The sequence below is a fragment of the Mus caroli genome, chromosome 1 (genome assembly GCF_900094665.2).
Source record: "Mus caroli chromosome 1, CAROLI_EIJ_v1.1, whole genome shotgun sequence".
Classification (NCBI taxonomy): Eukaryota; Metazoa; Chordata; class Mammalia; order Rodentia; family Muridae; genus Mus; species Mus caroli.
In genome coordinates, this window is record NC_034570.1 from 168,488,422 (window position 1) to 168,507,381 (window position 18,960).

The following is an 18,960-nucleotide window of genomic DNA, read 5'->3' on the forward strand; positions in this document are numbered from 1 at the left end:
CCATCTTACCCCGCCTTAGTACTTTAGACTCTCTGTTAGAACTGCCTATGTGTTCACTACATCTTCCTATACTTGGAAACAGGGACTGTGTCTTGTTCTTTTTATATCTCCAGCCTACAATATGGAGCCCAGCTAGGCTTAGTGAGACCTTGCATCAGTGAGTGAGTGAATGGCTGGGAGTAGTGAGTCTTGTTAGATGGTGGGCTTCTGCTTACCTGGTGTATCAGCTAGCTATTGCTGCATAACAAATACTCCAGTACTTCCTTACTGTATCAGCTATTTAGTCATGCTTCTGCGGAGTAGACTAGCAGTTATAGCTCACTCAGCTTCACAGTTCTACTGATTTCAGTCTCATCAGCTTCTAGGGCAGTAGAGGGATAAAGTGAACTAACTTGGCCTCAACTGGATGGTCTCTCATACTTTTCATGTGGTATGTATTTTTAATCTTCCAGAAGGCTAGCCTGAACTTGTAGATGTGTCAGAAGCAGGGTTTCCAAAACCCAAGCAGAAGTATGCATGCATGGTCTCTTGTGGCCCAAGCTCACAACAGTCCCAGTATCACAGGGACAGGTGGGGAGGCTGACACAGTTCTACAAGCTATCATTTGGGCAGCTTGCAAGTGCACAGGAGCATCTGAGTTGTTTGAAAACAACAAACATCACAGTTAGCCAGAAACCCAAAATCCATTTCAAAGAAGGTAAACACGATGTCCTTCAGATCAGGATGGGCCCCGAGTCTCTTTCTTCAGAGATGAATGAAGACTTGTGGAAGGATTTTTAGACCAAGAAGAGAAGTGAGCCGATTTCCTTTAAGAATCTGGATTGTGGAGAGACTAGATTCCGAGGTTGTGTGAGACCAGATGGGAAACCCCCTTCAGTCTCTGCTGTTAGAACCCAACTCCTAGCAGGTGTGAGGGAGAAACTATACCATCTAGCAGATTCACACTAAAGTGTCAGTGCTGATTTGGTGACATTTGTTCAGAGAGACCATCAATGTGTTGCTTCACAGTCTTTCTGAACCCATGTTCCATCAGGGCCTGAGAGCACTTTGGGCCTGGGGGTTCCAGGGTGCCCAGGACAAAGGGGAGGGGAGAGGCCATCACTACCAGCTGCCTGGGGACATCTCACCTTCTGACCTGGGAGGTCCTGCTGGGGAAGGGTCTCATGCGGTGTTGTTGCTAAGGTCCCAGACAGGCTTTGGGTGTGGTTCTCTCAGGTGGGGAGGCTCTGGTTCCTTCTGGGGCCACTTGCTACAGCTTCTGCCTCACCCACCCAATCCCCTGCAGTGGATATTGCTTTCAAAATGGGGTGCCTCGTGTTCAGAGTACTATCTGGCTTCAGCTACTGGCACTGTCTTTAAGGGTTATTTTTCAAGCTTTGCTTGGAAGTGACTGAAGAATCGTTTATGGAGACAACCAATCAGTGTCTCCAAAGCTGTTTTCCTCCCTGCTCCCCACCCTCAATTCTCAGAGTCATAGAGGCAGTGTGGTCCTTGGCCAGCTTCTTCCTAATGTAAAATTCACAGCCCTTTCTGGCCAACAGTTCATTCACATAGTGGGCCAAGCATACCCAGACACTGGCTGGCTCCAGAAATTTCAACATCCGGGGTTCCTTGAAAGCCTGGGTCTGCTTATCAGTAGTGTTCAATATTAGGTTACTTGCAGAATGGAGTCATTATCTTCAATGTTTAATAACTGTGCCACCAACATAATATAATCAAATCTAAGAAATGTAATTTAGAAAGGCTTTGGACTCAAGCCTTTTATGAGAGTGTTTTTAATCTTTTATGATCTTGTCCCCAAGGCTGAGAAAAATCTTGTTTTCTCTCTATCTTCTACTTGATTTGTCTCCTTTATTTTGCTGCTGATTTTCTTGGCCAGGTCCAGATTGACCTGTTTCACTGGTACCAAAATGTGAGGAGCTGACATGTTTGGGCTACTGAGCTGGGGCTGAATTGTAGGAGCGAGAGGTCAGAGCAGCAGCTGGGTGCTGTGGGGCTGGAGTCTTGCACAGTGAAGACTTGTTTTAGTAAGGAGAACAGGGACTTGTGTGAACTGTTTGCTCTTGACTTAAATGAACAAAGACTCCAGGATGGATGTTCAACCCTGGCAGCGTCCATTTTGTCCAGATGGAAGTCAGCCTGCAGTAGGTAACTCCTTTGTAAGGGATGGGGAGTACAGGGAAGAGCTTGGCAGTGCAGAGAAGCCCCCACCTACAGTTTCCTGCTTAGGAAATTTCGTGTAGTCCAGTCCAGTCCTTTTGATTTGTATTCTTAGAAGAAGCAGTCAGATGAATAAGTCTTTGACTTTTTGTGATCGAACTCTGATTTCCCTTGGGCAGAATCCCTTTGAGAAATAAGGCAGTCAGAATGTTTTGAGTTCTTCCTTTCAGGAACATAGACCATAATGGTGGCCCTGTTTTGTATCCTGAGGGGCTGTGGACAGGAAGTCTATGGCAAGGTTCATAAAACACTTGGAGTTTTCTTGGAGAAAGGAGCCATAGAAGTGGAAGGCGTTTGTCTGTGTTAGAAACCTCCCACAGAGTCTCCAGGCTCTCATTTCAACCCAGGTCATAAAGGGAAAAGATCTGTTACAAGTCCCCTCCCCTCCTTTCTCCCCCTCTGTCTGTTACTCAGGGGAGAACCAAAGCACCAGGGCCTATCCCCGAGACTCCTTTCAGCACACACACCATCTTGCTTGCTCTCTTTGAAGGCACAAGGTAGCCTCCCCCTCTGAGTTCTGTGGTGACTCCTTCTTGTGTTTGATGACTTTATCCGATGACCTGCCCACCCACATTGGGAGTAGGGAGAAGAGACTTGAAGAGCTGAAGTCATGAAGGGTTGAACTTTAGGAAGAAATGTTGGTAGTGATGCTGGGTATATGTTTCTTAGAGGCATGAGTTTTTGTGGTATTTTTGTAAGCTTGGTCTTATTTCCTTCAAATTGTGGAGGAAGATGGACGAGAGTGGGAACTCAAAGTAGAATGAAAATATTGAAGTGTAGATGTGTTAAAACCTTTGGTTTAGAGTGGAAACCACCCCTTTCCAGATATCAACGACAACATCATATGTTCTAGGGAGACGGCTATACACACCATTGGCTTTAACATTTTAACTCTGAATTAATTGGACGCTTAAAACAAATGGTTGATTCGGCCAGCTTCTTAATTGAGTTTTAACAAAACCAAGCCAACTACTGCTTGAATCAACTGGCCATTTGTGTGCTAAAGGCCCAGGCAGGGGCAATGAAGTCAAACAACTTAGTGATAAACCTTATGGTCAGGCTGAAGGAAGACCTTAGACTTCTCCATGGCTCCCCAAAGATCGAAAGAAGTCACTGGCGTCCCCTCCAAGTCTCAGCTCCCACTTTCAATGATATTCTCCATCCATGTTGAAAAGCACATGAAAGACAATGCCTTTGGACTCCATAGTGACCCTGTAGCAGGGGATGGGGGAGGGACCCCCCCCCCCATCGATGTGAACATTAGACATGACCCTATTCAGTGTTTTGTTTGTTTGTTTTATTGTTTGTGGAAACACTGTTTTTCTGTGACTTTAAATTGTAAAAGAATATATTCCTTAAGCATATTTATTCATGACGTTTTTGTATTTCTTTTGTGTATGATGTATGTTTTCTCTTACCACGTGAGTCCGGGGGATTAAACTCAGGTCATCAGGCTTGTGGCAAGATGGCTTTACCTGCAGAACCGTCTGGACAGTCATCTCTAAGTATAGTCAGGAAGACAGTTTCATCTAGTTTGCATTTGAGAAACTATTTTTTATTTCACTATGAGAGTACATTGAGTGGCCCGGTGGCCTCAGCAACATAGAACATGTTGGATTCTCCTGGGATAGCTTTGTCTAAGACTAAACATCTGGGAGAACTTACATGATCCTCTATGATGCATCTATGTAGCTGTGTCTAGCATGATATTCACCCCCAGGCGGTATCCAAGTGCTCAGGGTCTGGCTTTTACTGGCCTAAGACACATGCATTGATTTCTTGGGTTGGGTTCTGTTTGCTGGTCCTACCTATCTACAGCTTAGGAAAAGAATCGTCTGTGTCCTGGCTATCAGCTATGTCGTCATGCTCCCTACCACTCCCTGCCCTGGACTGGGAAACTGAGCTAAAGTCCAGAGAACCAGGGGTCCCTGGCCATGTATATAATATATAAGATGTTCCAGGGGCCAGGGACTCATATCCCATTCACAGGCATTCTTCTTCAGAAATCCTGTGTTAAAGGATTATTTCTACAGTGAGCACATTTTATGTGTTTAATGGGGGTGATTAGGTGTGTAGAATGTGTCTGTGGAGATCAGAAGGCAGTACCATGTGTGCTCCTCAGTCACTGGAAACTAGAGTCCTCAACTGGACTAGAGCTCACAGATAAAACTAGGCTGACCAGCCAGCGAGTCTGAGGCTCTGCCTGTGCCAGGAGTACAGGTGTGTCCCACCACTGTGCTTGTTGGTCTTTTCTGTGGTGTTGGGGGATCCAAACTAAGGTCGCATGGTTACTCAGTACGCATGTTACCACACTCAGTATGCATGTAACCACGCGAGATCTCCCCACACCTCTGATGTTGATGCATTTCATTAACAACTTCCAAACCCACAACATGACAGAGCCTTTTGTACATTGTCGGCAGGTAGACCCTCTCAGGGGTGCAGTGAGGAGTCTGAGTCGCCAGCACAAGGGCTCGTGGCTGGAAGTGGGTTTGTGCTCTGTACTGTGTGGGTCCCAGGGACTTTCACCTGGAAGACCTTCCCTGGAACATTTCAACAGCAGAACCTGTGCTTTCTGGTTATGAATGCCGTTATGTCGGGGACAAAGCACTTGTTTAGCACAGGCAGCCTTGCTTTTCCTGGCCTAGCTTCCGGCTTCCATGTTGCCTTTTTTAGGAACTTAACTAAAGAAGAATCTTGTGTAGAATTCCGTCCCAAGGAGCTCAATAAAGATTCAGCAAATATTATTTTTATAGCCTGTGTGCATGTTTACTTTATAGTTACTCTGCACATAACATGCAAATGTTGTATAGTGGTCTCATGCATGATTTATCTTCTTAGAAACTTCAGCCATGCTTAGCTGGGCAGTGGTAGTGCACACCTTTAATCCTAGCACTCAGGAGTAAGAGGCAGGCAGATCTCTGTGAATTTGAGTCCAGCCTGGTCTTACGAAGTGAGTTCAAGGACAGCCAAGGCTACCCAAAGAAATCATGTCACACACACACACACACACACACACAAACAAACAAGAAACTTCAGCTTAGCATGTATTCCTTTTATATGTGTACAAGGACGCACACACCTGGCTTACACAATTCTTAATATTTCCATCTGAAAGAAAATGAAATAAGTTCAGAGAGACAGAATGACATCATCAAAGTCACAAGAGCAGCTATGAAGCCAAGACAGGATTCGAGTTCTTGTCTTCTGATTCCATGTTCACTCTTCCTTTGTTATGTTATGTTATGTTATGTTATGTTATGTTATGTTATGTTGATAGGCCTGGTGTCGCATTAGGATGACAAGCACATATCTTGCCAGCAGCATGCATTATTAGTCTTTCTAACCACCATGCACTGCCTTTTTCGCTGGCTGATAAAATAGGTGTTGCTTTCAAAAATTACACCCACCAAGACGATAGCAGCAGTAGTAACGAGTCTTCTTTGACATGAGATCTTTCGAACAGCTGTGGAATAATTTGAATTAGAAGAATTTTACTCCCAAGTTACTCCTTTATCAGACATTATGAATCCCTGCCTTGTGGCACTGCCTCCCCCCTCAGTGAGAACAGTACAGGGTTAAGTGAGGTTGTGGTTCCCGCTATTCCTGAACTCATAGCCCCATGGCTGGGAGGTGGGACGGCCACCACTGGGGCGGACGTGTGGTGAACTGGGAACATTAGTGCCCAAAAATGTCCATCTTAATTTCATTTACTATGTAAAAACTGGTCTCTGTAATCCATCGTCAGGTAAATGATTAAACGGCATGCACTAGGTACACACAAAGGACCGTCACTCAGTGTTTTTAATTCTGACACCCGCGGAATGGATGAACCTTGAAGACCTTGGTCAAACAAGCCAGACACAAAAGAGTAAACACCACATGATTCCACTTAGTTGAGAGACTCTGTTTGTAGAGCTAGAGTCTGGAATAGAGGTCCTGGGGTTGGGAGGTGGAGGGTGAGCGGTTAGTGTTCACTGTGGGACGTTTCAAGTTGGGAAGACAAAAATGTTTGCCGTGGTTCTTGGTGGTGGTTAAAGAGCATTAACCATACGAGCACTACTGAACTGTGTCGTCCAAAATGGTGATGTTGGCAAATGTTATTGTATGTATCTGTCTCACATATCCACATTAGTCTATAGAATAGAACATTGTCAGCTGTGCCTATAAAAACCGAGCGGAGATGGAAATGCTCACAAGCACACAGTCCTTGGAAAGCAGAGGACAGCCCCATGGTACCGACTGGGGTTAGAGCCAGAGGCAGTTGGGACTGCACAGGTGTCCTGTGTCCTTCCAGTTGCTTCCTTCCCCGGTGCTCGATGCTCAGAGGAGTCCTGGTGACGGTGAACACCGTCCAGGACCGGGTGACTTTTTCACAGTTGATTGGTAGGGAGAATCACTGTTGTCTCGGAGAAATGAGAACATGCACACTGGAAGGCTGCCCCTGCTTAACACTCCTCTCCATCCAGCAGGCCAGATGGCGTTTTATGTGGCTTTCACAACTGTGACTCTGGATAGCTTAGGAAATCTGTTTCTCCCCAGCTCCTGCCTCGCCTGCCTTTGAGCTTAGCTTTCATGCCTGTGGCACCATGTGAATGGCCACAGTGTTCCCTTCCTTTCCCTTTTATTTCTGCAGCAAAGCCTACCCTATCACCTTTAGCCCTTAATAACTGCCCCGACACTAGCATAGGAAGGTCTGTTTTTGTTTTTGTTTTTGTTTTTTTTTCAGGGCTGGTCCTATGAGTGGTGATCCTTATGTTCAGTTCTGATTTCCACCCCCCTGAGTTAGGATCCTCCACTCGACGCCGCTCAATAGGAGCAGTTCCGATGCTACACTGGCTTTGCCTTCTCCATCTGGCATCCTACCATCAGATGAAAGTTTCATAAGGAATCAAGTCAAATTTACGTGTAATTCAAGAAAAACTTCACTAGGAAGGCAGTAATGAAAAGAAATATAGATCAACTTATAAAAGGATTTTCAAAATGCTCTTTATATAAAAAAAATCTTTAGGGGTTGGAAGATACTTAGTAAAGTACTTGCAGGGTGAGCATGAAGACGCCAGTTGAATTCCCAGCACCCATGGGGGCACAGGGGAAGCAGGGTTGTGCCGTGCATGCTCTTTATGCCATTGCTGGAGAGAAAGGCAGGCCACTGGCTATCCAGAGTAGCCATATTCATGAGCTCCAGGTTCAGTGAGACCTTGTCTCAAAATATAAGGTGGACGAAGATTGACAAAGATTCCTAATACTGACTTATGACTTCCACATGTGTGTTTACATACATGGATCTGAACACACACATACCACACGCTTTCACTTTCAGAAAAAAATGTTTTAAGAGGATCTTATGTATTCCAGGCTGACCTTGAACTTGCTAGATAGTTGAGGCTGGCCTTGAACCCCTCATCCTTCTGCTCCAATGCCTGAGTGCTGTGATATCAGTTTGTGCCTCCATACTTTTTATGCAATGCTGGGGACCAAACCCAGGACTTTCTACATGTTGGGGATGAACTACATCAACTGAGCCACATCCTTGCCCTCTCTCAGTCTTTGCAGCAGTTCTGTGCAGGAGCTGAATAGCTATGTCACGGGAGAAAGAGAGGCACAGAGAAGTTAAGTGATGAGGGCAAGGCTGCCCAACAGACATCGGATAAAGCCAGATCTGAGGCTGTACCTTCTGGATCCACATCCAGAACACTTATTATCACCCCAATATGCCTCTGGAAAAAGACAGTTCTGTCTAGTGAGGATAGTTTCTGCATTACACATCTCTTTGAGTGGCACATGGGGACATTGTCCTTCCCTAGATACATCACAGTGACCATTTAGACTTTATAAGACTCCCTTATATATTCGTGCTTTAGTAACAAGGGTCTGTATGTGGTCCTATGTGTGTGTGTGTACATTCACACATATGTGGGTCTGTATGCATGTATGGGGGTACATGTGTACATGTGTGGATATATGTGCATGTGGAGATCAATATCAGGCATTATTCTTTAGGTACCATCCACCTCTTCTTTTTGATCTTTTAATTTAATTATTTATATATATATGAGAGTTTTACCTACAAGCATGTATGTATGTATGTATGTGCATCACATGTAAGCCTGGTACAGAGCAAATAAGAAGAGAGTGTCAGATCCCCCTTTGACTGGAGTTACAGATGGTTGTGAGCCACCATGTAGGTGCTGGGAACTGAGTCTGAGCCCTCTGCAAGAGCAGCCAGTGCTTTTATGTGCTGCCTGGTCCCCTACTTTGTCTTGTTTTGTTTGAGGAAGAGTCTCTCAGCCTGGGACTGCTGATTAGACTAGGCTGCCTGGCCAGTGAGCCTTCGGTTCTGCTGTTTGCCTCTCGGCCCTGGCATTACCAGTGAGAACCACTGTGCGGGTTCCCCATGGGTGGGTCTAGGGATTGACCTCTGGCACTCATGCCTGCACAGAAGCACTTTGCTGTCTGTGCTGTCCGTGTGGTATATGTGGTCCATTTTAATGACCTGGCAAAGTGAGGCAGAGATGTGAGGAGAGACTGAGTGGATTTGGTCTTGGAGTGCTTGCTTATCTGCTGTGACCCTTACAACTGCGGTCCTCACTGCTCCAGCAGGGATCATGGGACCATGGAAGACAGCAGATGTTACAAAGGACACTTCTGTGATGACCCTCAGAGACTTGCAGAAGATTGGGTGACAGTGTGTTGTCCCTGCAGTGCTAGACTTCTGGCCTGGCTCATGAATGGCTGTGTCTACTTACCTTCCTATTTCTGCAGCTTTCCCCATTGTTCACCACCACAGGAGCTGCTGCGGGGACTTTGGAAGACCTTCTCTTTGGTGCAGGTTCATTTGCTGAAGACATCAGACCTAACTTTCCCTATCCTACACCCCTAGCTTTCTTTCTTTTTCTATTTGGTGGTGTATGCATACAGGAATGATGAGTTTGTGTGCTGTGTGAGCATGTGGTGTGAGGGTGTGCTTATCTGTGCTAGTGTACAGGCAGCAGAGGACACTGAGTGCCCTTCTCTCTTCTCTGCTCTATTCCCTTGAGTCAGGGTCTTTCACTGAACTTGCTGAAGTCCTAGGCTGGTAACCAGCATGCCCCAGTGAGCCTCCTGTCTGCCTGCCCCTCAGAGCTGGGGTTATAGGGCACCAGGTCATACCCAGTGTTTTCTATGTGTGCTGGCATCCAAACTCAGATTGTCTTGTTTGCCCAGCAAGAACCCTTACCCAGGGAGGCATCTCTCTCCAGCCCATTCGCCTACCTTTCAAAGAGGCTTTCCTGGCTTTCAGGGTCCTCTGCCAGGCATCTATCAGCCGTCCACTGGTAGAGATGCACCCAAACCTAGATCATATTGGCCTATCCACAGGGATGACTGAGTTGTGGCCTCTCTCCATGTTCCTCTAGGCTGCTCGTTGCTGCCCATTCTGCAGTGTATGCAGAGTGGTGGGTGGCTCCCAGCTGCTCTGGGTTTTTGCAATGATTTGTCCTGGAGCCGAGCTTCAGCATGGATCATTCTGTTTCCTGTCGGAATCAATTTTCTGTCCAACTCTCATTTCCTATTGTGTGTTCCTCTGGGGTCAGCACAGCTTTGTCAGACAAAAGCGGGGCTTTCTCTCTTGGAGATGGTCCCGGCTTCTCTTCAGCTGTGTATTTGTCTAAGCAACAGCCGGGCACACAGTGTGTGACCACCCAGCCGCTTTGGCTATCCTTCCTGGTTGTGCTTCAGGGTTTAATCTTCAGGGTTTAGTCTTTGGATGTGGGCTGGATAGAATCTCTTACCCTGTATCTTAACCTGTAGGCTCTCTTCTGCCCTGACAGCATCTGAGCGTTCTTCAGCAGAGGTGAAACATGACATCACGGATATTGTCACCATTGTTTACTGCTCAGATGAATTTGGCGGAAGACTCAACAGTCTGTGTGTGAACCACAGAACTGAATCAGATTGCAGAGAAATTCTTATCTCTTCTCTGCCTTCCATTGTCTGATTTTTTTTTTTAACCTATAAACATTACAACATAACCGCCACACCTTTCCACACCACTGCGCTGCTCTGAACACAGACACCAAGGAGAGTCACCCTAGTCATTGTAACTCAAGTGTCCTTGGGGTCCACCTATGTCAACATCTGAGGATTTCCCAGGATAACAGGAAATTTTATTATTTCTTTCAGAACACGGAGGACTAATATGACAATAGAGATGGGACATGGTCATTACAGGATGAAAAAGATGATGGGATAAGCCAGGATATTCTGTGACCTAGACTCATAGCTTCTAACACGCTGGATGACCTTGAACAAGCTTTACTCTGATAGCCCTGAATTTCCTTAACTGTAGAAACTGCCCTGACAACTCAGTATATCAACTTCCATTCACTTATAGGATCTTAGCAGAATTTATCTGGATGTTTTGATTGTTTGCCTCTGGATAATTCTTGCTTGCCTACCCAAAGAATGGCCATTGAGTAGACAGGTAAAGGTACTGGGAAGAGGATGTGGCATTCAGTAAGATAGAGGCTAGAAGAAACTTCTCTTACAGAGAAAGCATTAATACAGTGGAGCTACTGGCATTTGAGCCATGCTGGACCCTCTGCCCTCTTTACCAAGTTTCTAGGCATTTAAAATTGTCACATGCTCCCCAAGCATGACACCATAGGGAGCATGACCCGGTGGGGGTCCTCAGACAGGTACAGTCCCTTCCCCTAGCAAATATGACACTTTTTCAGTCAATGGCTGCTAGAAAGTTCTCCAACTCTGCTGCGTCCCACTTCACATGAGGACCCCCGAGGGGTGGGAAAGCTAGCGGGGCCACATGGTCACTTTTCAGGGAGCACAAACAAGGAGTCTTTCGTTCTAGCGATGAAGGAACTACGCAGGGGCGTTGCATGTTTCCCTGATGCTGTAATTCCATCTCTGGTGCAGTGCTGACATATTCTAGTTCAAAGCAGCTAAGGGAGGAAGGGGTTCTGATTCCAAGTTAGAGCTCATCACTGAGGGGAAGTTGAGGCAGGGACTCAGGCAGCAGACTGGTCACAGCACCTCCACAGTCAAGAGCAGAGAGAAACAAGGTGTAGAAGTTAGGTCCTGGTTCTTCTTCCCAGCCCCATGCTCCCAGAACTAAGACTCAGATTCAAAATAAGTTTACAAATACCTTGGCTATATAACTAGGCTCTTCTATGACAAGATCAAAATTTATTGTAACCCATCTATTCTAATCTACATTCTACCATGTCGCTGGTTGCCTGTGCTCAGGTACCATGTATCTCTCATCATATCCTCCCAGGAGAATCTCCTGCACCTGGCTCTAGCCTAGAATCCTTTCTGCCTCCCGGATGTCCCACCTCCTATTCTACCCTTTCCTATAGGCCATAGGTGTTTTTTAATTGACAGGCAATGCATCCATACAATACACAAGATAATTCTTTCCTATACAACACATCCATGTTCCCTACCTTCTCATTAGACTCAGCTAACATCCTTCATTCTTAAACCATTCAGGACCAGCCCATGAAACACTGCTACCTGTATTCAGGAAAGTAGGGTGGGTTCCCACCTCAATTAACAATAGAGACATTTCCCCCAAAATATTCCTACAGGCCTACCTGATCTAGATAATTTCTCAGGGGAGACTCTCTTGTGTAAAGTTGGTAGTTAAAACAAAAACCAGCACAACTGCTCTTTGAGTGAGGCAAAGCATACCAGCTAACAAGTCTGTTGTGATTTCAGTCTCATCAGTTCATAAGAGTAAAGTGTTCACACAGTTCCACTGGAGGGCTCTGACCACAGAGGCCGAAAACACCCAAGGGCACCCCTCTCCTCTCCAGCCAGCCCAGTGCTCAATGAGACCAGAGAAGGGCTTGATGGCTGTTGGCAGAAATTTCTGTAAATTTCCTTTATGTGGGGATTGGAAGATGATATTTTTATTCAGGAAGGCATGTCTGACCCAGTGATACAAAACAGAATTGATGCCATTTTTTAGATTCAACCTTGTCTCTAATGTCTATTCTTGTGTTTGGTTCTGGGCACCCCTTAACTCCCTGCTTTTTCAAGAACTTTGCTTAGCTTGACTCTTCAGAAGCTCACAGACAAGTAAAACCCAAATAAGACCCAGGTATCCCTGAAAGCCACTTATTGTGGGCCTAGCTCTCCATTCACTGTCCAGTTTTCTTTTTCAGTTTTTCGTGTGTGTTTGTGTGTGTGTCTGTGTGTCTGAGCGATGGTATGTATGCATGTTTGTGCACACACACACAGAGGTGTACATGTATGTGAGTGTGTGTATGGTTCTGAGGTTTACATCTGGAGTCCTGCTCATTTGCTTTACACCTTATTCATTGAGTCAGGGTCTCTCCATGGAACCCAGAGTTTTCTGACATGGCTAGTCTTGCTTGCTAGCTTGCTCTAGGGATCCCCTGTCTCAGCCTGCTGTTAGGATTAAAGGTAGGCTGCCACACCCACCCAGCATTTATGTGGTTTCTGAGGATTCCAAACTCATCCTCAAGATTGCTGTGTGCACAGAAAACGTTTGCACTGCTCCCCCACACGTCAGTGTCTAACATTTTGAAAGTAAAATCACATGTGCCACACCCACTCTTATCATGAGCAGTTGCTTGAGGCTGCCTTGCCCAATGTGGCTGACAACTTACTGGTTATCAAGCGAACCACAAGTTAATAAGCTCTTTTGTGAGACTTCAGGAGTTTTTTAAAAAAACAAAACAAAATAAACAAACAAAGAACACATCTAGGTACTGTGATTCTATTTCTACTCTGTGAAGACTTCTCTCTTTGGCTCCCCTTCATAGTGTCACGGTGAAATGGCACAGTCGTGTGTGAACGTAGAACTGCTCTTGTGGATACCCTATGAATTATAAATGCTAACTGCTGTTGTTTCCTGAGACGTGGCGCTTTCTTTCTCACGTTTACTCCCCTGTCTTCTTTCCTGTTGGTTTTATTCTTTCCTTTCCTTAAACACAGACATCGCTCACGCTTCTCTTTCTCAGCTTCCTTTACTCTTACATTGCGCCTGCTGTCGCTTAGCTGGTCAGCAGATCTATAGACGCAGCTTCTGAGCCTCTCTCTAGCATGGGAACACAGGAGCATGGGAGCATGGGAGCACAGGCCACTGCCAGGGCGAGGGGGACATTTGCTTTGAGTTTACAAGTCTACACATTTCCTCAAAGAAGAATTGTACAATTGCCCTCGGTTTTACACCCTGCCTCTCTTCCCTTCCCCTCCCCCTCCTGTCAGGTGGCTTTGGAGTGATTATGAGCATTTTTTGACTTCCTATTAAGTAGAAGTTCTGGGGTGGGGAACACTTAGCTTCCTTTCATGGAGTGCATACATGTAGATCTCAGCTGTTCCTGTGGCTTAAATGCTCCTCAGACCCTGTGCAGAATGGCCTCCTGATCACTAAGCCAGCTCCTCCAGAAGTGTGGCAGGCATCTCACTACATTACAAGCATGTCCTGTGATGTCCCCAATGGAAATCTAACCCAGAAGTCTATCCACTGTTGAGTAGTTGAACAAAATGTGGCACGCATTGGAATATTATTGGCAATAAAAGGAAATTAAGTATGCATTCATTCATAAAGCGTGTGCTAAGCGAGGGAAGCCAGGCACAAAGGAGTGGACTTATGATTCCAGTTGTATAGAATCTAGAGGTGGCCCATCTATAGCTGCTATGTAGATTGGTAGTCAAGAGGCAGGTTTGGGAACAGCAGATCTGGAGTTATTTGTAGGGAAAATGTAGTGCTTTATTGACAATGGTGTGCAGCATTATAAATATACTCAAAAGTATAAAATTATACAAGTTAGGTGGGTGACTTGTACTGATGTAAATTCCATCTCAATTAAGGTTTTACAGTGTGGAATAGAGTGAGTCTGCACTCTAAAATTCTGCTTGTTGCCTCTGGAATACAAGACAAAGAGCCCCACTCTCTCTTCCCATGTCTTCCGTGGGGCTTCATCAACATTGTGCATCACTCAGATGCCACATCTTGATGCCACGGGTTCATCTTCTCCCTCCAGACAGGGGCTGCCCTTGCATGGACTGCAGTGTGGTGTCTTTATCTCTGTGTTTATTGTTTCTTTTCCTCTGTGTGGGATTGAGGCCATGTCAAGGCAAGGAAGCATGCATGGCTGTGTGAGCATCCCACATGAGCACCTGGCCTAGCCTACCTGATGAGGACACAATAAGTTTCTGTCACCTGACAGGACGGCTGGACTGGATTGAATTCGGGAAGATCCGAAGCACCACACTACCTTTTACCTGCCTCCTTCACTGGGGTCATCAGAAAGCAATTAAGGAGCAATGTATAAAGACATTTCTTTTAAACTCTTGAAACCGCACAGGGTATTATCATTTGTAACCGTGGTAACTATTCAAATTAGTGTCAATTAACTCCTGGCAGCACCCTTCAGATTCCTTATCTTTGACATTAGTTTGTCAGGATGAGGTAATGTGCTTTTTCTAGGCACCGTTGCCTTTGAAGAGATTGGCAGTGTTTCCTGGTTGTAAACAAAACTGTCATACATGGGCCCATGACAGAGAGGGATGAGGAGGCCAGAAGTCTGTGCAAACACTTGAACCCATGTCAGCCATGAGGAGCTGCGATTTGGCCAGGAAATTAGCTTCCCACTCTGCTCCTCTGCAGCTCTGCCAGTGAACAGGGCCAGAGAAGCCGAGACATGGGTGTTGGGCCCCTGAAATCTAATTTGGTTCAGGTCAAAGTTGATCTTCTCTAGAAATCTTTGCTTCAAGATGAATTTTTTTCTTTAATTAAAAAAATATGTGAGAGTTTACATATGAGTGCTGTATTGTTCTCCTGTCCTCCCTCCAATTACTCCTGTGTCCCCACCTCTGTTCAATTTCATGGCTCCCATTCTTTACTATTGTTTGATCTGTATGTGTATATATTTATGCATACAGCCTGCTGAAGTCATTTAGTGCTGTTCATATGTGTTTAGATATGGCCTCTTAGCACCTGCTAACCATCCACCAGGGTGCTCATCCCCAGGATAGCCTGGTTCTTCCTCCCTCAGCCATCATTACTTCCTCTCTCAGCCATCGTTACTTTATTCCTTCTAGGAATAAAGGCGTGTGAGAATTCTCCCATCCACTTTGGCCTGCCACTTGGTGTGTCCTTGTTAACGTTTTGTTTTGGCAAACATCTGCTGAGATTCCCTAGGTGAAGCTTCCGTGTTGTACATAAAAGACCTCGTCTTGCAGCCTATGTCCATCTTGGTCCTCTCGCTCTCAGTCTTTCTTCCTGCATTCTGCATGTTCCGTGAGTCCCGGGTGTAGGGCTTATGCTATAGATGCCTATCGAGGCGTCATTTGGGCCTGGGTACCCCATGGTCAGGTGTTCTCTCTATTTTGACTGACTGTGACTTTCTGTAATGCTCTCTTGTTCACTGCTGCTGGTCCTGGAGGACTAGAAAAGCCACACTCATCTTTGGGAATAAGGGTAAGTCTTTAGAATGCAGTTAGAAATTACCCTGGTCTTGAGAGGTGCCAGTAGTAGGTTCTCTCGAATTCTTTAAGTAAGAATATTAATAAGATTAAAAATATTTAGCTGTACAGAAATGTAGGGGATGATGTAAACACCACACCCACTTCCCACATCAAACAAATGCTGCCTTTCCCCAACTGTTTTGGACTTCCTTCCTTCCTTCCTTCCTTCCTTCCTTCCTTCCTTCCTTCCTTCCTTCCTTCCTCCCTCCCTCCCTCCCTCCCTCCCTCCCTCCCTTCCTTCCTCTCTCCTTCTAAACATCCCAAAAGCAGTGTATTGAACCACCTCCTTCCTCTAGACCCACCCTATGTCTCACCCCTGCTTCTGTTAACTTCTTCCAGATATCTCTATCTGCTTGGTCTGTGAGCTGAGCTCTGAGGCCGGCGCTGACACAGGTCTGAGTGTGGGCTGCTCTTCAGAACCTCCCATCTGACTTGCCTGTGTTGTTCAGGGTCTACCCCGAAGCCCATAGCAGAGACGTCTCCACCTAGTCTACTTAGATCAACCCCTGGGCTAGGGAAGTGATGTAGACTTGGTAGATTGCTTGTCTCCAAATTCTTGACATTCTGGGAAGGAAGAAGGCTCTGTGGTCTCCTTGAAATATATGGAATGTATTTCCATATGGAAATTTGAAATTCCAATATGGAAAGTTCCAATATAGAATCTTGACCAACACAGTGGTCAAATGTTTTATTTACAAATAAACTTACCTCATCAAAATGTAAACCTGTGTGTGTGTGTGCATGTGTGTGTATGTGTGCATGTGCACATATATGTATAAATGTCCAAAAAGGCCAGGAGAGGGTGTTGGATTCCTTGGAGCTAGATTATAGGAGGTTGTAAGACACTGTGTTTGGGTGTTAGGAACTGAACTCCAATTTTCTGCAAGGCAGTGTGTGCTCTGAACTGCTGGGCTATCTCTCTCGTTCAAAAACCTCCTTCTCCTTACCTGTGTAATCTGTCCTATTAGTTTGGTTTTCAGGAGAACTCTAACACAAAAACACTATTTGGGTTCAAAGACTTCCTAATGGTTGCCTTTGAGTGATGGGAGGCTTTGGTAAGACTCTTAACCCATTAGCCTTAAGAAATCCTAATGTATCAATGGTCATATTCACTTTACACATAGTAGTTCACTTAAACCTTATAACGATATTCTAAGGGAAGTTACTGGCCAGCCTTACTTAAGGTCTCATAGTTAGAAAATGATGTAATGTTTTCAAGACCCAGATCTGAATAAAGCAGGCCATCCTCTGAGTCTTATTGTGAAGAAATAGGGCAGGGATCCATCTCGGGAGATAATCCAGACGTAGCTTTCTTTTGTACCAAAGACTTCTCTCTCTTTCTCTCTGATGTGTGTGGGGAGGGGAGGGGCGTATGGGGAGGCTGACAGACATGTGTGAGGCAGAGGCTGTTTATATATCACATGCAGTCTGTGGCTGACCCAAAGGGAGGGGGAGCAAGCTCACAGGAAGGAGAATATCTGCAGGAGCCTCTGAGATGTGTGGGAATCCATGCCCCGGGGAAACTGCCCGCGGCGTGGCTGCAAATGAACTGTTCATTTCCCACAGTCTCTTGCAATTTACCAGTCATTCTCCCGGCGTCACGCAAAGCTGCGAGGATCAGAACAGGAAGGACTGAAGCCCCGGTTGTTCGAAGCTCCTCCAGCTTTCCTCACGGCACCTGTGTTTCTCACCAGTTCCATACGTACCTCAGGAATTTCTGCTGTGTGGTTGTCTAAATACCAGCATGCAGCCAGAAAGGGAGAGGAGAGCTGGGGTCCTGAGGCATGCAGGCATTCTCAGCGAGCACATGGGAAGCCAAGAGCTAGACTGGTTTTACAGCCACTTGTAGCTTTTCTTACCACCACCCCACCTTTTCTATATGTACCCCATTTCCCTCAGCCCAGCCTCAGCTCAGCAGGTGCTTGCGTGACGTGGAGTGGCCCTCAGAGGGTCTGGAGGGTCTCATGATGAGAATGCAAAAATGTGTGCTTACTAAAGCCATGGGTGCTGTTTAGGCTGGTGCCCCTTGTGGCATCCTCTCCTCCCCCTTAACCATTTCCCAAATAACTCTTTGTGTGTACCCATCTCGCCTGCTATATTGGAGAATCACCCTAACGCAGAATCAGCCAAGCTGGATTGACGTTGAGTTACCGATAGATTACGTTTGGATTGAAAGTCTCCTAGGGAGGTTATAATTTGGTCCACCTCCATAGAGCCTAGTATCTGATGAATAGCAGGCTGGCCTGAGGGCAGGACGGGGCTACGGGGAAGAGAAGAGTAGGCGCTGGAACCTTAGAATCCATCCAACCACTCCCTGGGCTGTTGCTTCCTGCCAGGTAAGTATTGCTTAGGTACCCAGTCTAGGATTAAAGTGACAAGACAGAACTCGTACCAAGGATGCAACTGATGGCCCATGTCAGCTGGTTGGAGTTAAAAAATATATTTTAATTTGCTTAGCTCTCTGGGGAAATTATCTGAACCTGCATGTGCTAATCAACTTTCACAGGCGCTTTCAAGGAACCCAAAACGAGTCAAGCAACAAAATGAGATTTTTAATCTACATAAATACAGAAATCTTTTGCCCCCCCCCTTTAAGAAGGAGATTAAAAAATTCTAATTCATTCCTCCATCCTGTCCCCAGGACTCTGCCACTAGCAGCTATTGGAAAATGATCATAGCTTTCAAATCTTTCACAGGTCCCCCCTTTTTGTGTAATTTTCTATCAGAAGGTTGGGGGCTGTGGCAAGTATCACACACACACACACACATACACACACACACAGAGAGAGAGAGAGAGAGAGAGAGAGAGATCCTTTAGAGGAGAAAGCAGGTCTTGCAGGATTGATGGATTTGTTCATGTTTCTGTGCCTGAGGGGTTGCAGTCACCACTAGAACCCACTTCCTACAGGAGCTGCCTCAGCACTGTCTACCCTTCGCTGCCTCAGTGATAGTAGGGTGGTCAGCATTAGCATAGGATCTATAAGGGAGTGGAGTTCAAGGTCAGGTAGATTTTTGTTGCCACCTCTCCATTCAGGCAGGATAAGCCAGGTTCAATTATGGCAGGTCGTTTATGCCAGATCCGCAGGGGTCCCCGAGTATGCAAGGCAAGTGCTCTAGCTTTAGTGCATGTGTGTATGAATGCATTACATGTGTTCATGTGTACATGCACATGGGAATGGAGTCCAGATGTCACTATGGTCAGTTGGTTTCCTTGATCATTGTCTTCTTTTTGTGAGACAG

The 18,960-nt window shown here is 45.8% G+C and overlaps 1 protein-coding gene across 2 annotated transcripts in view; it reads left to right on the plus strand.

The window, feature by feature from the left end:
* The window catches only part of Kif26b (kinesin family member 26B), a 396,540-nt gene that overhangs the window by 86,503 nt on the left and 291,077 nt on the right, over positions 1 to 18,960 (plus strand). The gene's annotated exons all lie outside the window — the stretch shown is intronic.